Here is a 22,960-nt window from a genome sequence, read left to right on the forward strand (position 1 = left end):
GGGTCTGCCCATTGGGATGGGGGGGGGGGGGGGGCGGTGTGGGTGGTTAGCTTGCTGAGGGGGGGGTCGGGGCTGCTGGTAGTGGTGGGGGTGATTGGGGGATTGGGAGATCGGTGTGAGGGGGGTGGTTGCTGCTAGCCGGGCATGTTCGGGGAGCCAGCAATCGGGCCGGGTGGGGTCGGGGGGTGTTCGCATGGCCGGTGATGCGGGGGTCGCGGGTCTGGCCAGTGATATCGCGCTGACGGATCAGCGCATGTGCAGTGGCCTGCTCAGTGTTATGCTGCTGGCCTCTCCAGCGGGAATAGGCCCTGCCTCCTGATTTTCAGCGTGATTCATGCTGAGGCACTCTGCAGTGCACAGAGTGTGGGTGATTCATTTGGAAACTCCCGCTGAAAAAAACAGCGGGATTTACTCCAGATTTTACGCAAAATCGAAACTTAGAATTTTTTCTGGAAACCCCCCCCCCCCCCATTTTCTTCAAAGTACTTTCTTTACATAATTAACTCTATACAAGAGCACCAGGACAGAGCTACTGCTCCTTGCTTCAATTCTTCACCCTCTTCTCTCCTCTGGGCATTTGTGGAAGGAGTTACTATTACTCTATATCTTACAGCACAAATAGAAACCACTTGGCTGACTATGCTTGTGCCACTCTTGGGAAAAAGCTGCCCAATTTAATTCTGATGTGGAGATGCCGGCGTTGGACTGGGGTGAACACAGTAAGAGTTTTAACAACACCAGGTTAAAGTCCAACAGGTTTATTTGGTAGCAAATACCATTAGTTTTCGGAGCGCTGCTCCTTCGTCAGATGGAGTGGAAATCTGCTCTCAAACAGGGCACAGAGACACAAAATCAAGTTACAGAATACTGATTAGAATGCGAATCCCTACAGCCAACCAGATCTTAAAGATACAGACAATGTGGGTGGAGGGAGCATTAAGCAATTACAATTTAATCCTCCCAGCCTTTTCCCCATAATTCTGCAAATTATTTCTCCTCATGTGCATGTCTAATTGCCTTTGAAGTTCATATGGAATCTGTTTCCATCACCCTCTGGATCTACCCTGTCTAATTCTGTTAGCGTTTTATAAGTTTTCGAGGTCCCCCTCACTATTCTAACCTCCAATGTTTTTCACTTCATACTTAACTGCAGTAAATTGCACCTGCCCTATCTACCCATTTCACCAGTCTGTGTCCTCTTGTAGCCTGATATCCTCACTGATTTCTATGTTGCCAAACTTTATATAATCCACAAATCTTTGAAAATGTACTTCCGATACCCAAGTCCAGGCTATTTACATATATATCTTTAGACTTTGTTTTAAACATCCAAGTCCTTTATGTCCCACGTGTTTACTCTGAGCTTTTCATTTCAAACCAACTAATCTCTCTTAATAGCAAATCGGAGAGCATTTCAATAGAAGGGATTGTTGCAGTCATTCAGTGTATCTTTTCTGGAATATTTATAGCTCGTCAACTGGAGCTATGCAAATGCAAGTCCCCCTTTCTTTCCCTTTTTCATTCCACTTCTGCTCTCCTTCTTTGGTCTTTCACTGGGCTGAAAAAAACTTGCAATAGCTATGACTGCCTCACTCCTCTTCCCCTTCCCTGCCACTCACTTCTGCTCAAATGATCGAAGCGTTTTCAATTTGTGGGACTTGACAGAAAAAATGCACTTGGTTAAAATACAGAGGCTCACAATCCATGAAGTCATCAGCAAGGCAGCAGAACCATCTCATCAGTTGAGAACTACTTTGAGATTGTTCGGAGCAAAACATAATCCCTTTTGTTCTGCTTCGATTTAATTGTGTTTGGGAAATGGCTAAAAATAAAATACACTTTACCTAATCTGGTTCCTTCTATTGGGGAAGAAGAGTTTTTATCGCAAGGCAAAATTGTTTCATCATTGCAGCATCCCTGAAGTGACTTCTATTGAAAAATCCTTGAAGAAACTAGACATACTGCTGTTAAAATGTTTTGGTAACAATTCAGATACATTAGTGTTGTGGAGCATCTCTGGCCACAATAATCTATGATTTTTAAAAAATAGTAACCTTGCCCTAGTTGGCACAAAAGTGTAATGGAAGCTGTGGAGTAGTAGAATGATCTCATTAATAACCCTTCCCGCAAAGCTTAATTTTCAGTTAACAACACAGACTGCATTGACCAGTTAGTATGTGAAGTACAGGTATTGTATTGTGGCGAGAGTGGGGAATACATCTTTCTGAATTGCACTCACTGCCCCTCATAGATACCAAAGATATGCTAATCACAGCTAATATTATGATCTTCACTGGTGAATTTTTAACAAACAGCAACGCACATTGTTACATTGTACATTGATCAGGATCTAATTTACCAAATTAGCTGCTCTGTCTGTTTTATAGAAACTACTTGGTATTTTACGTCAAAATGATAGGGCAGCAAAAAAAAAATCCCTTCAGGCCAGAATTTTAGGCCTCTAATTGGGATGAAACAGAGGCATGATGGCAAACAAAATGGCTGCCAAGTGGCATGGCTGCAAGCCACTGCCTTCGTTTCTACCCTTCATCATTTTGTGTAGAACAGGAAAGGCTGCGGTCAGCAAACCAGACCCATGCATATTAAAGCAGTAACCCAGTTCATTGAGGTCACACTAAAAGGCCCAACTTCAGGTGCCATGCAATATCTCATGAGGCATCCAGGAATCAGGCGTCCTCAGCAACCATGCCACGTAGGGTGGAGGTGTGAACAGTAATGGAGGCAAGTCATCAGGGAAGGAAAGCTTTTGAAACTATCTGAATAGTTTGAGCTTTCATTGCATACTCTGGGGGGTGGAGAGGCAGGGATGATGTCCCGGAGCTGGGAACACAACTGACATAATTGGGGCATTGAACAAGGCTATTCGGACATTACCTGGGAAGTAGTAAGGGTTTTATCTTGGAAATGGAACTCATCATCAGACACAGAGGGTATTGAGGCATTGTAGCAGCAGCATGCACAGTAAAGAAGCATCCTTGGGCATCAGGTTGCATAGCTATAGAACCAGTTCCACACAGGTGAAAGAGAGTTTACCCAGAGCTCAGGATCTACCAGAACTGGCAATGATATCTGGACAAATTGGAAAACTAGTGCCAAAAAAGACTGCGACTCTCCAGGGAGATGGTCCCTTGTCAGTGAGGAGCTCACTCTCCACTCATAGCCAGGCCCTGCCAATAGCAGTTAAAGTAATTGTGTGAATTATTTCAGTGGCTCAGCTGTGGATCATTGCTGTATTTCATAGTCAGCTGCGTCAAGATTTTGCGATGCCCACTTTGCTAATGTTAGAGATTGCATCAAAATCCCTACCAACGGGGCCTTCCAGACTTAGATGGCATTTGGACTTGTTGCAAACGCTGGGTTCCCATAAGTGAGGGGCATCACTGACTTCACCCATGTGGCCATCAGTGCACTCGGTAAGAGGCTGGAGACTGAGTTGGGAGCATGAGGTGGGATCGCTACTGACTCCGATTCCCACCTTAATTAGAAAAATCTGGCCATTCATTTCAGAAAAATAGACTTTCCGAGCAGTGAAATAGTTGGAAATTGGCACAAGCCAAAATTGTGACCTTCAATAAACAGTTGGAAAACCTTGTGGAAGTAGCTGCACCTCCACATTCTCATTCTTACATTTGATCATTTAACTGCCATGGAAGTCAACAGAGAGTATCCGCATAGCATTTACAATTGTACTGGGATTGAATGTGGGCAATCCTGGGTCAGACAAATCTGTACAATGTGACATGACATACTATACTCAAGATCTCTGCATACTGGTACACTGCAAAAGTGTAAAATGTTTTCAAAGTAGGATTGGTTTTACACGCTGTTTCCAACTTGTAATAGATCAAGGGCAACTCAATGTGACTTGAATCAACAATAGGCTTTATTTCCAAATAAAGAATAAAACAAATACAACAAGGTCAGACTAAATTACAATACAACTCTTCAGCGCGACTCCCTGGCTCCAAATGCGAGTCCCTCCTCAACCGTGGTATGCGCCCTTCTGCTGATGGCTGAGCTTCCCACCGGAACAATCCATAGGGTCCTCGCCAATAATGTGGCTATTGGGTCTCTCCCCCACCCCCACCCCCACCCGCCCCACACACACACAGTGGTTTTAACAACTCTGACTTCTCATACTACCACCCTTGCATGACCATCTTTTTTACTTTACCAATACCAGCTCTCTTTCTGTCCACAGCTTTGTGGTTTAGTCGAGACTGGAAATTCTTGACCAAATGCAGTGCCAGTATAATCTCTTGAAGAACCGGTGGTGATGCTACTGTTTGTGGCAAAGGCAACCTACTCAGTGGATCTGTACGTGATATCTGCGTTCCAGCTGAACATATGCTGAAATATATAAACTATAGGCTGCTAACAATAGAGCCCTTCTCTGCACCTTTGCAGAGGCAATTGGAGGTGCCGGCTTATCGTCCCTGAATACACCTAACAGCTTGTGGTCTGAGACTATTGTAAAATGTTGGCCATAAATATACTGATGGAACGTCTTGGCCGCAGAGGTGACCGCCAAACTTTCCTTGTCTCTTTGGGAGTATTTTCTCTCCTTGTCAGGCAACGTTCTTGAAACAAAGGCAATGGGTCTTCCTCCACCATCAGGCATCTGGTATGTAGCTCTCTCTATATACGGTGAAGCATTACAGATTACTATTAAGGGTTTGTTTGGGTCAAAATGCAGCAATAAGGCAGACAACTACAGAGCCTGTTTCTCTTTTGTGAAAGCTTCCTTTTGTTGTTCTCCCCGTTTCCATCTTTGGTGTTTTTAACAGTTGGCAAAGTGGGGCTAAGATGGTAGAAACATTTTTTTAAATTCTGCCATAATAATAATTCTGCCATAATAATAAATGATTTCAGCTCGGATACAGCTTTTAGCTGTGGACTTCCTTGTTGGCTTTTACCTTTTCTTCCAAAGGATGTAGTCCTTTTGAATCGACCCTGAATAGGCAATTTCTTCTGATTGAAATGTACATTTCTCCCATTTCAGCTTAACCTCAGCTTCCTTAAACTGTTTCAACACTTCTAGATTGGATCTGTGTTCTTCAGGTGAGGTACCTGTGATTAGCACATTGTCCAGGTAAACCATTATATTGGGGGTGCCTTGTAAGAGACTCGCATCGTACCCTGGAAAATGGCACAGGCTGACGAGACTCCAAAAGGCAACCTTGTGTACCTGTACAAACCCTTGTGCATGTTGATTGTCACCAGCTTTTGTGAGTCCTCATCCAACTCCAGCTGCTGATAGGCATGGCTGAGGTCCAATTTATTATACTTTAAACCTCCTAGTTTTGCGTAGAGATCTTCAATTCTTGGAATGGGGTACCTGTCTATCTGTGCTCCTCTATTGACAGCTAATTTGTAAACCTTACAAATTCTTACTGTCCAATCCAGTTCCAAAATGGAGAACATTGCTGCTGCCACTCAGAGAATTGTACGGGCTTTATGATACCTAAATCTTCCAGCCTCTTGAGTTTAGTTTCCACCTTCTGATGAAGGGCGTAAGGCACCAGGTGGGCCTGAAGTAATTTAGGTTTTGCATCCAGATTCAAATAGATTATAGCTTTAGCTCCCCTTATGTATCCTAATTAATCTGGGAAATCCTCAGAATATTTATACAGTGACTCCTGAAAACCTTCATCCCTCAGGTTTAATATTTCCAACTAGTTTAGCCGTATTTGCTTTAACCAATTTGCTTTAACCGTGGCGGCACGGTAGCACAGTGGTTAGCACTGCTGCTTCACAGCTCCAGGGTCCCGGGTTCGATTCCTGGCTTGGGTCGCTGTCTGTGTGGAGTTTGCACATTCTCCTCGTGTCTGCGTGGGTTTCCTCCGGGTGCTCTGGTTTCCTCCCACAGTCCAAAGATGTGCGGGTTAGGTTGATTGGCCACGCTAAAAATTGCCCGTTAGTGTCCTGAGATGCGTAGGTTAGAGGGATTAGTGGGTAAATATGTAGGGATATGGGGGTAGGGCCTGGGTGGGATTGTGGTCGGTGCAGACTCGATGGGCCGAATGGCCTCTTTCTGTACTGCAGGGTTTCTATGTTTCTATGTATGTTTCAATCATGGCCCATTAAAAAAGATCTGTGACCCTTGATTACCAAGACCAGCAGCTTCACTGTCTGGTTCTGATATGCCACGGTTACTGTTGCTGCACCTAAAGTCTGCAGTGTCTCCAGTATATGTGGACAAAATGGCATCTCACTCAATGTTAATGGTTGGAGCCCTTTTTGAAGACAGCACAATGCCTGTCCCCCATGACTGTGGTCCTGGCCCCTGTATCCACTTTCATTTTTAGTGCTTTGCCATTTATCAGCAAAGTTACCTCTATTGGGGGCACTTTGCTTAACTGGACCTGGTTTAGGGTGAAAGACTCGGATCCCTTGCTGGACTCCTCATCCAAATTGTTGAAGGGAGTTATGCTAATAGTCACTGTGTTGTTTTTTTGTGCTGACTGTACTGGTTGCATCACTCTGCACCACACTTTTAAGTAACCTTTTCTATTCCACTTGAAGCACACAATTCTTGCATCGACAAACTTCTTGGGAGTGTTCTCCCCTACAGCGAAACCATACTTCAGCCCTCACTGTTGTACTACACAACTGGACACACATCCGATCCCACTGGACACGCATCCAATCCAGATTAGCCAGTCCGCTTTCTTCTCCTGTGAAAAATGTTTCTGTGATAATTCATTAAAATGGCACTATTGTAGAGAACCATCTAATACTCACAGTTCATAGAAACCCTACAGTGCAGAAGGAGGCCATTCGGCCCATCGAGTCTGCACCGACCACAATCCCACCCAGGCCCTAACCCCACATATTTTACCCGCTAATCCCTCTAACCTACACATCCCAGGACTCTAAGGGGCAATTTTTAACCTGGCCAATCAACCTAACCCGCACATCTTTGGACTGTGGGAGGAAACCGGAGCACCCGGAGGAAACCCACGCAGACACGAGGAGAATGTGCAAACTCCACACAGACAGTGACCCAAGCCGGGAATCGAACCCGGGACCCTGGAGCTGTGAAGCAGCAGTGCTAACCACTGTGCTACCGTGAAGATTTTAAAACCAGTTCTATTAGAAAAGCGCACACATGCTATCTTTATTTGCTAACTGAGTTTACTATGCAATGTGTACAAGAAGGGAACTTCATTGATCAGCCCAGCCCAATGAGGAAGAAAGCAGAACTGGATATAATTCTGAGCAATGGATTGGGGCATGATTCAGTGAGGGGACATTTATAGAACAATGATCATAATATTAGGTATAGAAGAGTTATGGAAAAGTTAAGGAACAATTGAACATAAACTTGCTTTCCTGGAGGAGGGACAATTCAGTGAGTTGTAAAGGGACCTGACTCAGGTAAATTGGAATCAAAATTTGGTCTTCAGAAAGGTAGCTGAAAACAAGATAACTTTAACTTGGAGATGGTAGAAGTATTTCCACGAGGGCAAAAGGTCAAATAAATGGAAACTTGGATAGTTCCTTGCTTCTTGAACTAAGAGGATTGTCGTATGAGAAGAGATTGGGTCAACTGGGCCTGAATTCACTGGAATTTAGGAGAATGAGAGGGATCCCATTGAAAGGTATGCATTCTGGCAGGGCTGGACAGACTGGATGCAGGGATGTTGTTTCCTCTGACTGGAGGTTCAAGAACAAAGGGTCACCATCTCAGGATAAGGGGTAGGCCATTTAGGACTGAGGTGAGGAGAAATTTCTTCACTTGAGGGTGGTGAACCTGTGGAATTGTCTACCACAGGAGGCTGTGGAGACCAAGTCACTGAATATATTTAAGAAGGAAATAGATAGATTTCTCAACTTTAAATGTGTCCATGAGTATGGGGAGAGCATTGGGGTATGTTGTTGAGATAAAGGATCAGCCATTATCATATTGAATGGCGGCGGAACAGCTTCGAAGGGCTGAATAACCTACTCTTGCTCCTATTTTCTGTGTTTCTATAGTCCATGGGAAGAAATCCTTTGAAGGTGGCAGCACAAGTTGAAAGAGCTGTTTCAAAAAAGGCAAACAATCTCCCAGGCTTTATAAATAGAGGCAAAGAAAGGAAGTTATGCCAGACCTTTGATTCTGGCTCAGCTGAAGAATTGTGTTTGATTCTCGGCACCACATGTTAGGAAGGATATCAAAGGCTTTTGAGAGGGTGCAGAAAAGACTTTGCTGGAGTAGTACCGGACATGAGGGACTTCAGTTTTATGGGGATACTGGAGAGGTTAGATTGTTTCCATAAGCACAGTAAGAAGTCTCACAACACCAGGTTAAAGTCCAACAGGTTTATTTGGCAGCACAAGCTTTCGGAGGGCTGCTCCTTCATCAGGTGAGTGAGGACTTGTGTTCACAAACAGGGCATATAAAGACACAAACTCAATTTACAAGATAATGGTTGGAATGCGAGTCTTTACAGGTAATAAAGTCTTAAAGGTACAGACAATGTGAGTGGAGAGAGGGCCAAGCACAAGTTAAAGAGGTGTGTATTGTCTCCAGCCAGGACAGTTAGTGAGATTTTGCAAGCCCAGGCAAGTCGTGAGGGTTGCAGATAGTGTGACATGAACCCAAGATCCCGATTGAGGCCATCCTTATGTGTGCGGAACTTGGCTATCAGTCTCTGCTCGGCGATTCTGCGTTGTCTGTGTGTTGTGAAGGCCGCCTTGGAGACCACTTACCCGAAGATCAGAGGCTGAATGCCCGTGACTGCTGAAGTGTTCCCCGACTGGAAGGGAACACTCCTACCTGGTGATTGTCGAGTGGTGTTCATTCATCTTTTGTCGTAGCATCTGCATGGTCTCCCCAATGTACCATGCCTCGGGACAACCTTTCCTGCAGCGTATCAGGTAGACAACGTTAGCCGAGTCGCAAGAGTATGTACCGTGTACCTGGTGGATGGTGTTCTCACGTGAGATGATAGCATCCGTGTCGATGATCCGGCACGTCTTGCAGAAGTTGCTGTGGCAGGGTTGTGTGTTGTCGTGGTCACTATTCTCCTGAAGGCTGGGTAGTTTGCTGCAGACAATGGTCTGTTAGAGGTTGTGCGGTTGTTTGGAGGCAAGAAGTGGGGGTGTGGGGATGGCCTTGGCGAGGTGTTTGTCTTTATCGATGACATGTTGAAGGCTCCGGAGAAGATGTTGTAGCTTCTTCGCTCCGGGGAAGTACTGGAAGCTGAAGGATACTCTGTCCGCCGTGTCCTCTGTTTGTCTTCTGAGGAGGTCGCTGCGGTTTTTCACTGTGGCACGTCGGAACTGTCAATAGACTCATCGACGTGCCACAGCGAAAAATCGCACCGACCTCCTCAGAAGACAAACACGGGACACAGCCGACAGAGTACCCTTCGTCGTCCAGTACTTCCCTGGAACGGAGAAGCTACAACATCTTCTCCGGAGCCTTCAACATGTCATTGATGAAGACAAACATCTCGCCAAGGCCATCCCCACACCCCCACGTCTTGCCTTTAAACAACCGCACAACCTCAAACAGACCATTGTCTGCAGCAAACTACCCAGCCTTCAGGAGAACAGTGACCACGACACCACACAACCCTGCCACAGCAACCCCTGCAAGACGTGCCGGATCATCAACACGGATGCCATCATCTCACGTGAGAACACCATCCACCAGGTACACGGTACATACTCTTGCAACTCGGCCAACGTTGTCTACCTGATACGCTGCAGGAAAGGATGTCCCGAGGCATGATACATTGGGGAGACCATACTGACGCTACGACAACGGATGAATGAACACCGCTTGACACTCACCAGGCAGGAGTGTTCCCTTCCAGTCGGGGAACACTTCAGCAGTCACGGGCATTCAGCCTCTGATCTTCGGGTAAGCATTCTCCAAGGCGGCCTTCACGACACACAACAATGCAGAGTCGCTGAGCAGAAATTGATAGCCAAGTTCCACACACATGAGGACGGCCTCAACCGGGATCTTGGGTTCATGTCACACTATCTGTAACCCCCACGACTTGCCTGGGCTTGCAAAATCTCACTAACTGTCCTGGCTGGAGACAGTACACACTTCTTTAACTTGTGCTTGGCCGTCTCTCCACTCACATTGTCTGTACCTTTAAGACTTGATTACCTGTAAAGACTCGCATTCCACCCATTATCTTGTAAATTGAGTTTGTGTCTGTATATGCTCTGTTTGTGAACACAAGTCCTCACTCACCCGATGAAGGAGCAGCACTCCGAAAGCTTGTGCTGCCAAATAAACCTGTTGGACTTTAACCTGGTGTGTGAGACTTCTTACTGTGCTTACTCCAGTCCAGTGCCGGCATCTCCACATCATTGTTTCCGTAAAGCAGAGAAGGTTGTATAGAATGTACAGCACAGAAACAGGTCAATCAGCCCAACCGTCCCTGCCAGCAGTTATAGGCCCCTCAAGCCACCTCTCAATCTCCCTCATTTACCTCTTACAGCTTTCTCCCTCACCTCTTTATCTAACGTTTGCTTAAATACTATTCACCTCGAGTGTTCACTATGATAGCAAGTTCCACATTCTTACCACTCTGGGTGAAGAAGTTTTTCTTTATCTGAATTCCCTGTTTAATTTCTTCATGGTGATCACGCATTGATGGCTCGAGTTTCTCTCCTCCCACAGTGGAATACACTGGGGGACGATTCCCAAATCGAATTCGCGTGAAAACTGGAGTAAATCACGCAAGTATTTTCAGCGGAAGTTTCAAAAACAATCTCCCACACTTTGTGCACTGCAGAGTGCACTGGCGTAAATCACTCCAAAAAGCAGTAGACGGGGCCTATTCCAGCTGGAGAGGCTGGCAGCATAGCGCTGAGCGGGCCACTGAGCATGCGCCGATCTGTTAGCGCCAAGATCAGCGCATGCGCAGCAGCCCTGCACTGCCGGCCTCCTGATTGCTGGCCAGCTCGAATACTACCCAATTGCAGTGTGGCAGCAGGACCCCCCTACCAATAGCCCCCCCAGAGACGCTGCCCCATTGGGCCCCACCCCCTTGGCACTGCCCGATGCTTGGTGGGCAGTGCCAAGGTGCCCCTGGGCATTGACACATTTCCCCTTGGATATTGCCAGGCGGTCCAGGCTGGCACTGCCAAGGTGGCAATGCCCAGGGGGCGCCCTCACTCCACCCCCCCCCCAACCTGGCACCTGACCCCCGGGGGTCTCAAAAACCCCGCTGGCGTGAAATACTACTGGGTTAGCAGGACCCGGAGACTTCAGACCTGGGCCTGCTAATGATATTAAAATTGTATGTAAATTTAAATAAGTTATGCAGCTCCGTGCCAATTTCTGGCGCAGAGCTGACGTCACTGGAAGTGTGGTTGCCAGAGGCACGCGGAGGCCGTGGCGCCCAGCGGGGAGCCCGCAAAATGGCCTCTGCTCGAGTCCCCTGGCCCGCTGCACTACAAAAGCAGCGCAGTGGGATGGGAGGATCGCCCCCACTCTCTTTGCTTCTACTCTTATCAAATTCATTCAGAATTTTAGAAACCTCGATTTAGTTTCCCCTCTGCCTTTACCTTTCCAAGAGAAAATGGCTTGGAATGTCCATCCTCTTGCAGTATAACCTTGCAGTTCTGTAAACTATCCTTGTAAACCATTTTTGGTATCATTCTCTCCAGCGCATCCTATACTCATTTATATTTTGAGGACCAGAACTGTACATAATATTCAATGTATCTAATTGTGGTTCAACAGAAGTTCAGTGTAATTTCTCTACCCTTCACATCTATCCCTCTGGACATAAACTCTAATGTTTGCAGTGCTTATTTTTAATGAACGTATTGATCTGCATTGCTACTTATAGTGCTCTGTGAATTTATACTCTCAGATCCCTTTGCTCCTTTCTTATTTTCCAAGTAATATGTAACCACCTTACATTTTGCAAAGAAAATTATCACCTCACACTTGTCAATGTTGTGATTCATTGACCAATAATATGGCCATCCTGCCAGTTTAATAAATGTATTTTTTGTTGTTGTCTTCCTCAGTATTGGCTATCCCTGATTCAGTGTCATCCGCAAATTTAGAAATAGTTTTTTTGATTCCAAGGTCAAATCATTTGAAACTTTGAACATCAGTGATTCTGGCACTGATCGTCGTGGAACCCTGAAATCCATCTTTCTGGCAGTCTGAATAGCTACAGTTACCCACACTCTTCTTTCAGATGGCTATCTATTCTGCTCCTTGCTCCTTAATGTCACATGCTTTGAATTAGTCTATAATGTGGCACTTTTTATCAAAGGTCTCCTGGAAAAAGATGATAGTTGGATATGTCGACTATGAACTTGTGCAAGAGCATTTGCCTACTCTCTGTTACCTCTTGAAAAAATTCAATGACCTTGGTCACAAAGAGGCTTTCTGTTTAAAATCTGTTTGGATATCAGATAAGAAACCCCAAAGTATCTTATGAAACGAGTCTAGACCCCAACAATTTTTCAATTTTGGCATTAATGTGAGGATAAGATATTTCCCTCCAGGCAATTCTACTGACAAACTAGAGAGCTTTTATCAAAACAAACTTTACTTAACAACATTGTTTAATTATAACAAATGGATTAGCTTAACTTTTAACAATTGAATGACACTTTAATATGGCAAGATACAATTCTTAACTACTAATCTATCACTATTGATTCTAATCAAGCAATATTTCTCTTATAGTGGACCAGGCGTGATCACCCTGTGGTGGGGACAGAGGCCATTAAGGCCCCCACCCCGGGAAGTCAGGGGCAGGAAGATTGTATCCCTTGGAAAGTGCCAGACTGGCACTGCCAGCTTGGCATCCTGGCAATGCCCAACGGGCACTCTGACACTGCCCAGCAGACACTGGGCAATGCCAAGTGGGTGGGGCCTGGAAAAGCGGGGCCTATTGGTGGTGGGGGGGACCCGTCACACACTCTGAATTAGGGATCGGTGGGAGAGGGAGGGAGGTGGGCAATCGGTGCTGCCCATGGGCGAGGTGGGGGGGAGGCATCGAGGTTGGCCATGGGGGTCTCACAGAGGCCAGCAATCAGGTGTGTGGAGGGGGTGCCAATGCGCATGTGCCGATCTCCCCATTGATGGTTTGGCGCATGCATAGTGGCCTGCTCAGCGTGTTGATGCCGGCCTCTCGGGTGGGATTAGGCCCCCATATTTGGTGAATCCCTTCGCGGCACTCTGTGCATCACAGAGTACTGGAAATCCATCCCACTAAATGCGCCCAAAAAGCAGGCAGGAAAATCTGCTGTTTCCCCGCCGTTGAGCATTTAGATTTTTGGGGGAAAATCACCCCCAAAGATCTAGCACAGGCATGATGGGCTGAATAGCCTCCTTTTGTACTGATATTTCTATAATCATTGAAGACACTGACTTTATTTCTTTTGGGGTTTTTATAATTTCTTAAAAAATGTTCTTCTGCAAATTCATAGTCAACATACCTAATTATCATTTGTTAAAATAACATTATTTCCTGGATCCAGGTCTTTTTGTACATCTGACAGAATCATATTTAGTACGTTATAAACTTCCCAGCCTTGTTCCGTGTTCTTGTTGGAATGCTCCCCCATCTTTGAAAGAAAAAGGTCCGAGGCAGAACAAAGTTTAAAGTTTATTTATTAGTGTCACAAGTAGGCTTACATTAACACTGCAATGAAGCTACTGTGAAAATCCACTGGTCGCCACACTCCAGCACCTGAGGGAGAATTTAACATGGCCAATGCACCTAACCAGCACGCCTTTTGGACTGTGGGAGAAAACCAGAGCGCCCAGAGGAAACCCAGACAGACATGGGGAGGATGTGCAGACTCCGCACAGACAGTGACCCAAGCCGGGAATTGAACCCGGGTCCCTGGTGCTGTGAGGCAGCAGTGCTAGGTACTGTGCCACTGCCCCCTTGCATTTAGAATTAGCATTTATATCATGCCGTTCCCAACCGTAAGATGTTACAAAAGGACCTCATTTTTAAATCAATACTTTTTGAAGGGTCATTTTTGTTTTCATGCCAGTAAACAAGATAGTTAGGAAGCTTCCAAATTAGCAATGGGATTATTGACCAGCTAATTTGAAGTTGGTGGAGGAGTAAATGTTGGCAATGTCTCCGGGAGCTCTCTCTTCCTCTTTGAATCGTGTATTTGCGGAAGGATATATTGGCCTTGGAGGGAGTACAAAGAAGGTTCACCAGGTTGATACCGGAGATGAGGGGGATAGCTTATGAGGAGAGATTGAGTAGATTGGGCCTGTACTCGTTGGAGTTTAGAAGGCTGAGGGGAGATCTTATAGAGACATATAAGATAATGAAGGGGCTAGACAGGGTAGAGGCAGAGAGATTCTTTCCACTTAGAAAGGAAACAAGAACTAGAGGACACAGCCTCAAAATAAGGGGGAGTCAGTTTAGAACAGAGTTGAGGAGGAACTTCTTCTCTCAGAGGGCTGTGAATCTCTGGAATTCTCTGCCCATTGAAGCAGTGGAGGCTACCTCGTTAAATATGTGTAAGTCACAGGTAGATAGATTTCTGATCAATAAGGGAATTAAGGGTTATGGGGAGTGGGCGGGTAAGTGGAACTAAACCACTATCAGATCAGCCATGATCTTATTGAATGACGGGGCAGGCTCGAGGGGCTGGATGGCCTACTCCTGCTCCTATTTCTTACGTTCTTATGTATCCATCTGAGAACAGGCCGTGTTTTAGTTTAGTATCTATTTCACAAGAGGCAGCAGTTCTAACAGCATTCTCCTCACACTGTGCTGAAGTGCCAGCCGAGATTATGTTTGTAGCAAAAGAAAAAATGGGATTGTTGGAGGTGGGTGAGGAGGAGGCGAAGAGGAGACAGTGTGTTGTTGTATTGTGAGTAGATGCTGCTCTTTGTGGGGCTACCGTACACGATGCATAGTTCAACAGAGTCAGCTGTAAAGCACGTAACACGGATAGGCATTAAAAGACTATTCACCTCTGGGGGTAGTCGGTGCATTGTCGATGGCATGAGGGAATAGTGTACAGGGAGGGTATGTATAGTTACGCTGAATCGTTTTGATCTGTAAACTCTTTTAAGCTGTCTGGCGATTATAAAGCAAAACCAGAGACACAAAATTTGGAAATGCAAGACATAAATAGGCTGCAAATTAGCAGTAATTGTTGTAAGACTAGCTCTGAAGTGGCATTTAATTTTTTGCTTGCCCAGATGTTATGTTTTTATTGCTATTGCATCCATAATGTAGGAATGTATGAACTCGGGCAATGATTTTCTAGGGACCATTAGCACTGACCTTGATAGATATTCACTTCACAATCTTCTGGACTCAGAGTTCAGCAATATAGATTATAACCACCGCACCCATTTTTTTCAGAGAGCAAGTGCTGATAATGGTTCTCCTGTTGTTTTGGATTCCTCAAGATGTAGAGACAAACAATGGACCAAACATTATGATATCAAAGGTAAAAAACAATGTTTTTGAAAATGCTGAGTGCAGGAAAAGCTCAAGGCATAGATGTAAAATCATGGAAACCCTGCAGTGCAGAAAGAGGCCATTTGGCCCATCGAGTCTGCACCGACCACAATCCCACTCAGGCCCTACTCCCATAGCCCTACACATTTATCCGCTAATCCCTCTAACCTATGCATCTCAGGACACTAAGGGGCAATTTTACCATGGCCAATCAACCTTACCCGCACATCTTTGGACTGTGGGAGAAAACCGGAGCACCCGGAGGAAACTCACGCAGACACGAGGAGAATGTGCAAACTCCACACAGACAGTGACCCAAGCTGGGAATCGAACCCAGGGCCCTGGAGCTGTGAAGCAGCAGTGCTAACCACTGTGCTACCGTGCCATGCCACAGTGGAACATCAAAAGACCCTTGGAGAAACACAAATAGAAGTGATAACAGAAATTTCTGATCTAATTTATATATCAAAGGATACATTCCAAGTGACTTGAGACATTAATTATTCATTAAGAGATCTAAGAAACCTAAAGCAGTGAAGTGCAATAAATTCAGAATTATATATTTAATGACTCACCTCATTTATCTGATCTTGAAAATCATAATAGAAAGAAATGATAACGGGTGGATCTTATCAGCTTGCCACGCTGGTTGATTGGCATGGTGATGCGCTAAGGTAGGGCGAGAGGCGAAAAATGAGGTTTGCGCCCGATTTCTTGCCTTTCGCAATCTTTCCGGCCCCGTTCTCCCCGGGCACGAGGTTGATTTAAATATTAATGGCATGCAAACAAGCCCGGGATGCAATTGTCCGGCTCACTTACCACCAACAGGGACTAGATGTTATGGCCTCGCCGGTGGAACCAGAGGCCATTGAAGCCTCGGCTGGTTGGGGACAGGACCGGGCAGTGCCCAAATCTGATGGATCCGACCAATGACCTGCAGCCTGTTCCATCCAGTCATAAATGGTGGTGGGTAATGAGCGAACTATAATAAAGAAGAGGCTTCCTGAATGTTCCCATTCTTAACATTGTCAGAGTGTTGAAGACAAGGCTGTGATAACTGCAACCGCCTTCAGCCTAAAATGCTGAGTGGGTCATTCATCTTGTCCTCCAGTTGTGATCTATAACATCACACATGTCAGTCTTTGACTATACAATTCACTCCACATGGTATCAGAATACAACTGAGCACACCAGATATATCAAGCCTGTGGACTGGACAGCATGCCAAGTATAGTGCTGGAGAACTTTGCTCCGAAACTAGCCACCTTCCGCCAGGCTTCTTTATTCTTTCATGGGATGTGGGCATCATTGGCTGGGCCAGCATTTGTTGCCCATCCCTTTTAAGAGTCAACCACGTTGCTGTGCATCTAGAGTCACATGTCAGATTTCCTTCCCTAAAGGATATTAATGAACAATAATCAACAATATTTTGATGGTTACCAGTAGACTTTTAATTCTAGATTTGTTTTGAATTCAGTTTGCACCATCTGCCATCGTAGGATTTGAACCCGAGTCTCTGGATTACTGAAGTCCAGTGACAATACCACCATGCCTCCGCTACCAATTGTTCCAGTTGAGCTCCTGGAATCTAACTGACAAAGTGGAAAATTGCCCAGGTATGTCCTACCCAAAATGGCCAGCAGGACAAATATAATCCCAGTCAATTAGTGCTTCATTAACCTACTGTCAATCATCAGTAAAGTGATGGAAGTAATTCACCACAGTGCTATCAAGTTGGACTCATTCCATTAAGCAGTGCTCAATTTAAATTTCAACAGGGCCACTCTGCTCCAGACAATATTAAAGCCTTGGTCCAAACATGAATAAAACTGTTAAATTTCATTGGCGAGGTTAGAGTGACATCCTGGGCATCACGGCAGCATTTTGACTGTGTGTTGCATCAAGGAGCCCTGAGTAAAACCAGAGTCAATGGGAATCACAAGAGAAAACTTTAACTGGAGTCATAACCAGCACAGTTGTTGGAAGCCAATGATCTCAGCTCCAGGGCATCTTTGCAGGAGTTTTCCAGGGCGGTGGTTTCGACCCAATCATCTTACACAGTTTCATCAATTATGTTCCCTCCATCAAAAGAAATGGGATTATTCGCTATTGATTGCAGCATTCCAGGCCACTCCATTTGTAGCAAGAAATGGACAATGTCCAGGTTTGGCCTGATAAAGTGGCAAGGAACATTTATACTGCAAAATGCCAAGTAAGAACCATCTGGTAGTCTAACCTAGCTCCCATTGACATTCAACAGCATTACTGATGGGGTGGGGTGAGGCCATGGAGGCATCCAAACATAAGGATGAGTATTTTAAGACTGAAACGTTGCTGGATCAGCAAACATTGCTGATCAGTGAGTTCAGGGGTTAAGGGTGAACAGACTTGGTGTAGTTTAGGATATGGCAGCAATGTTTTGGATGAGCTCAAGTTTACTGAGGGTGCAGAGTGGGTGGATGGCTGGGAAAGCATTGGAATAGTCAAGCCCAGAGGTGACAAAGGCATGATTGTGAGTTTTAAGAGCAGATGAACTGAGATAGGGATAGAGATGTTAAAGTTTATTTATTAGTGTCATAAGTAGGCTTACATTAACACTGTAATGAAGTTACTGTGAAAATCCCTGAGTCGCCACACTCAAGTGCCTGTTCGGGTACACTGAGGGAGAATTTAGCATGGCCAATGCACCTAACCAGCACATCTTTTGGACTGTGGGAGAAAACCGGAGCACATGGAGGAAACCCACGCAGACACGGGGAGAAAGTGCAGACTCCGCACAGATAGTGACCCAAGCCAGGAATTGAACCCGAGTCCCTGGCATTGTGAGGCAGCAGTGCTGACCACTGTGCCACCGTGCTGCTCCAATGTGTGATAATTAACAGATGAAATTAGGTGGGCTTGCTGTCGACAAAGATAAATATTAACTCAAAAGATCAACTTGGAGTCATTTGAATTCTAAAGTTGTGAATAACCTGGTTTAGTTTTAGACAGTGATTGGGAGAAGGATGGAGCGTTTTGCAGGGACCAAAGAGTCAGAGTCATCAAGGTTTACAGCATGGAAACAGGCCCTTCGGCCCAACTTGTCCATGCCGCCCTTTTTTTTTAAAACCCCTAAACTAATCCCAATTGCCCGCATTTGGCCCATATCCCTCTATACCCATCGTGCCCATGTAACTGTCTAAATGCTTTTTAAAAGACAAAATTGTACCCGCCTCTACTACTACCTCTGGCAGCTTGTCCCAGACACTCACCACCCTTTGTGTGAAAAAATTGCCCCTCTGGACACTTTTGTATCTCTCCTCTCTCACCTTAAACCTATGCACTCTAGTTTTAGCCTCCCCTACCTTTGTGAAAAGATATTGATATCTAGCTGATCTGTGCCCCTCATTATTTTATAGACCTCTATAAGATCACCCCTCAGCCTCCTACGCTCCAGAGAAAAAGTCCCAGTCTATCCAGCCTCTCCTTATAACTCAATCCATCAAGTCCCGGTAGCATCTTAGTAAATCTTTTCTGCACTCTTTCTAGTTTAATAATATCCTGTCTATAATAGGGCGACCAGAATTGCACACAGTATTCCAAGTGTGGCCTTACCAATGTCTTGTACAACTTCAACAAGACATTCCAACTCCTGTATCCAATGTTCTGACCGATGAAACCAAGCATGCCGAATGCCTTCTTCACCACTCTGTCCACCAGGCATCGATCGGTCTTTCCAATGTTTAATTGGAAGAAATTATTTAATGCTGGAAGTTGGACAATTGGTGTGACAAATTAGAAACAGAATTGGGATCAAAAGAGATGATGATAAAGTATAGTTGGTGGGTTTCAACAAAGAACAATACAGCACAGGAACAGGCCCTTCGGCCCTCCAAGCCCGCGCCGCTCCCTGGTCCAAACTAGACCATTCTTTTGTATCCCTCCCTTCCCACTCCGTTCATATGGCTGTCTAGATAAGTCTTAAACGTTCCCAGTGTGTCCGCCTCCACCACCTTGCCTGGCAGCGCATTCCAGGCCCCCACCACCCTCTGTGTAAAATATGTCCGTCTGATATCTGTGTTAAACCTCCCCCCCTTCACCTTGAACCTATGACCCCTCGTGAACGTCACCACCGACCTGGGGAAAAGCTTCCCACCGTTCACCCTATCTATGCCTTTCATAATTTTATACACCTCTATTAAGTCTCCCCTCATTCTCCGTCTTTCCAGGGAGAACAACCCCAGTTTACCCAATCTCTCCTCATAACTAAGCCCCTCCATACCAGGTAACATCCTGGTAAACCTCCTCTGTACTCTCTCCAAAGCCTCCACGTCCTTCCGGTAGTGTGGCGACCAGAACTGGACGCAGTATTCCAGATGCGGCCGAACCAACGTTCTATACATCTGCAACATCAGACCCCAACTTTTATACTCTATGCCCCGTCCTATAAAGGCAAGCATGCCATATGCCTTCTTCACCACCTTCTCCACCTGTGACGTCACTTTCAAGGATCTGTGGACTTGCACACCCAGGTCCCTCTGTGTATCTACACCCTTTATGATCTACACCCTTTATGGTTCTGCCATTTATCATATAGCTCCTCCCTACATTATTTCTACCAAAATGCATCACTTCGCATTTATCAGGATTGAACTCCATCTGCCATTTCTTTGCCCAAATTTCCAGCCTATCTATATCCTTCTGTAGCTTCTGACAATGCTCCTCACTATCTGCAAGTCCTGCCAATTTTGTGTCGTCCGCAAACTTACTGATCACCCCAGTTACACCTTCTTCCAGATTATTTATATAAATCACAAACAGCAGAGGTCCCAATACAGAGCCCTGCGGAACACCACAGGCCTCCAGCCGGAAAAAGACCCTTCCACTACCACCCTCTGTCTTCTGTGACCAAGCCAGTTCTCCACCCATCTAGCCACCTCCCCCTTTATCCCATGAGATCCAACCTTTTTCACCAGCCTACCATGAGGGACTTTGTCAAACGCTTTACTAAAGTCCATATAGACGACATCCACGGCCCTTCCCTCGTCAACCATTTTGGTCACTTCTTTAAAAAACTCCACCGGGTTAGTGAGGCATGACCTCCCTCTCACAAAACCATGCTGACTATCGTGAATGAATTTATTCCTTTCTAAATGCGCATACATCCTATCTCTAAGAATCTTCTCCAACAACTTCTCCACCACGGACGTCAAGCTCACCGGCCTCTAATTACCCGGGTCGTGTAACGAGTCACTCTGGGTGGAGCTTAGAAACAGGAAGGGTGCAGTCACTATGTTGGGGGTGTACTACAGGCCCCCCAACAGCCCAAGGGAAGTGGAAGAACGGATATGTCAGGAGATACTGGATAGGTGCAGGAAAAATAGGGTTGTTGTAGTGGGAGACTTCAATTTCCCTGGTATAGACTGGAAATCGCTGAGAGCAGGGACTCTGAATGGGGAGGAATTTGTAAAATGCGTACAGGTGGGTTCTTTGGAACAATATGTAGATAGCCCGACTAGAGAGGGGGCTATACTGGACCTCGTACTGGGGAATGAGCCCGGTCAGGTCTTCAAAGTTTCGGTAGGGGAACATGTGGCAAATAGTGACCACAATTCTGTTAGCTTTAGGATAGTGATGGAAAAGGATGAGTGGTGTCCCAAGGGTAAGGTGTTGGATTGGGGGAAGGCTAACTTTAGTGGGATTAGGCAGAAATTGGCAGCTCTTGATTGGGAGAGGCTGTTTGAGGGTAAATCCACATCTGGCACGTGGGAGTCTTTTAAGGAACAGTTGTTAGAGCTACAGGACAGGCATGTGCCTGTTAAAAAGAAGGATAGGAAGGGTAGGATTCGAGAACCGTGGATAACCAGGGAAATTGAGGGACTGGTCAAAAAGAAAAGAGAGGCGTATGGTAGGTCCAGGCAGCTAAAAACAGAGGGAGCTCGGGAGGAGTACAAAGAAAGTAGGAAAGAACTCAAACGGGGAATTAGAAGAGCAAAAAGGGGTCACGAAATGTTCTTGGCAGACAGGATTAAGGAGAATCCCAAGGCATTTTATTCATACGTTAGGAACAAAAGGGTTGTCAGGGAAAAAATCGGACCTCTCAGGGACAAAAGTGGGGAATTATGCTTGGAGCCCAAAGAAGTAGGGGAGATCCTAAATGAATACTTTGCGTCGGTATTCACAAAGGAGAGGGATGTGTTGACTGGGTGTGTCTCGGAGGGGAGCGTTGAACCGTTGGAGAAAATCTCCATTACAAGGGAGAAAGTGTTAGGTTTGTTAGAGAATTTAAAGACTGACAAATCCCCAGGGCCTGATGGAATCTATCCAAGGCTGCTCAGGGAGACGAGAGATGAAATCGCTGGGCCTCTGACGCAAATCTTTGTCTCGTCACTGGACACAGGTGAGGTCCCAGAGGATTGGAGGATAGCTAATGTGGTCCCGTTATTTAAGAAGGGTAGGAAGGATATGTATGCATGTGAAGTATGCATGTGAAGTCTAACGTATTTCAGTTGTTGTTGCCCATGGTCAGCTTGTACAAGTGAAGTCCAGCAGGTGATTTTCTTGCTATGACTCCATAGATAGAAATGGAACCCAGCAAAAGAAGTGTCATCCAACTGAACAGTGGAGGAAAGCTGTTGGAGGAGGATGGCGTGGCCAACCATATCAGAAGCTAAAGACCAGGAGTGAAAGATGAGAAGTAGTTCACCATGGTCACATTCTTGTAGGCTGTCATTTGTAACTTTGAGGGCTGTCTCAGAGCTGTGGCAGGGGGCGAAAACCTGACTGGAGAAGTTCAAACATGGAATTGTGAGAAAGATGGCCCAGGATTTGGGAAGCTACAGAGTAAATCAATCTTTTAAGAGGTGTACCTAAGGAGAGGGGCGGCACGGTAGCACAGTGGTTAGCATTGCTGCCTCATGACGCCAGGAATTCGGGTTTGATTCCAGCCTTGGGTGACTGTGTGGAATTTGCACATTCTTCCCATATCTGCGTGGGTTTCCTCTGGGTGCTCCGGTTTCCTCCCACAGTCCAAAGTTGTGCAGGTTAGGGGATTGGCCATGCTAAAATTGCCCTTTAGTGTCCCTAGATGTGTAGGTAGCTGTGTAGAAGAAGAGCGGTGCAGTACCATGCAGAAGAAGGCCATTGGGACCATCGAGTCTGCACCAACAACAATCCCACCCAGGTCCTACTCCTTTAACCCCATATATTTACCCTCCTAATCGCCCTGACAAGGGGCAATTTAACATGGCCAGTCAAGCTAACCTGCACATCTTTGGACTGTGGGAGGAAACTAGAGCACCCGGAGGAAACCCATGCAGACATGGGGAGAACGTGCAAACTCCACACAGATAGTCACCGAAGCTGGAATTGAACCCGGGTCCTTGGGACTGTGAGGCAGCACAGTGGCTAACCACTGTGCCACCATGCCGTGGGACACAGCGCAGCAGGGGGGGGGTTAGCGGGTAAATGCATGGAGTTATGGCGATAGGCTGGGGGTAGGGCCTGGGTTAGATGCTCTGTCGGAGAGTTGG

At 45.9% G+C, this 22,960-nt stretch overlaps 1 protein-coding gene across 5 annotated transcripts in view; it reads left to right on the plus strand.

Annotated features, from left to right (window-relative positions):
• deptor (DEP domain containing MTOR-interacting protein) overlaps nt 1–22,960 on the plus strand; it is a 77,503-nt gene that overhangs the window by 14,468 nt on the left and 40,075 nt on the right. The window contains exon 1 of one of the 5 annotated variants that reach the window (XM_078216519.1): nt 15,356–15,438. The exons of the other annotated variants lie outside the window; for them this stretch is intronic. The gene's annotated coding sequence lies outside the window, so the exon portion shown is untranslated. Of the gene's footprint in view, nt 1–15,355; nt 15,439–22,960 lie in introns of those variants that run through there. 5 annotated transcript variants of the gene reach the window in all.

The sequence above is a fragment of the Mustelus asterias genome, chromosome 7, assembly GCF_964213995.1.
Source record: "Mustelus asterias chromosome 7, sMusAst1.hap1.1, whole genome shotgun sequence".
Taxonomy (NCBI): domain Eukaryota; kingdom Metazoa; phylum Chordata; class Chondrichthyes; order Carcharhiniformes; family Triakidae; genus Mustelus; species Mustelus asterias.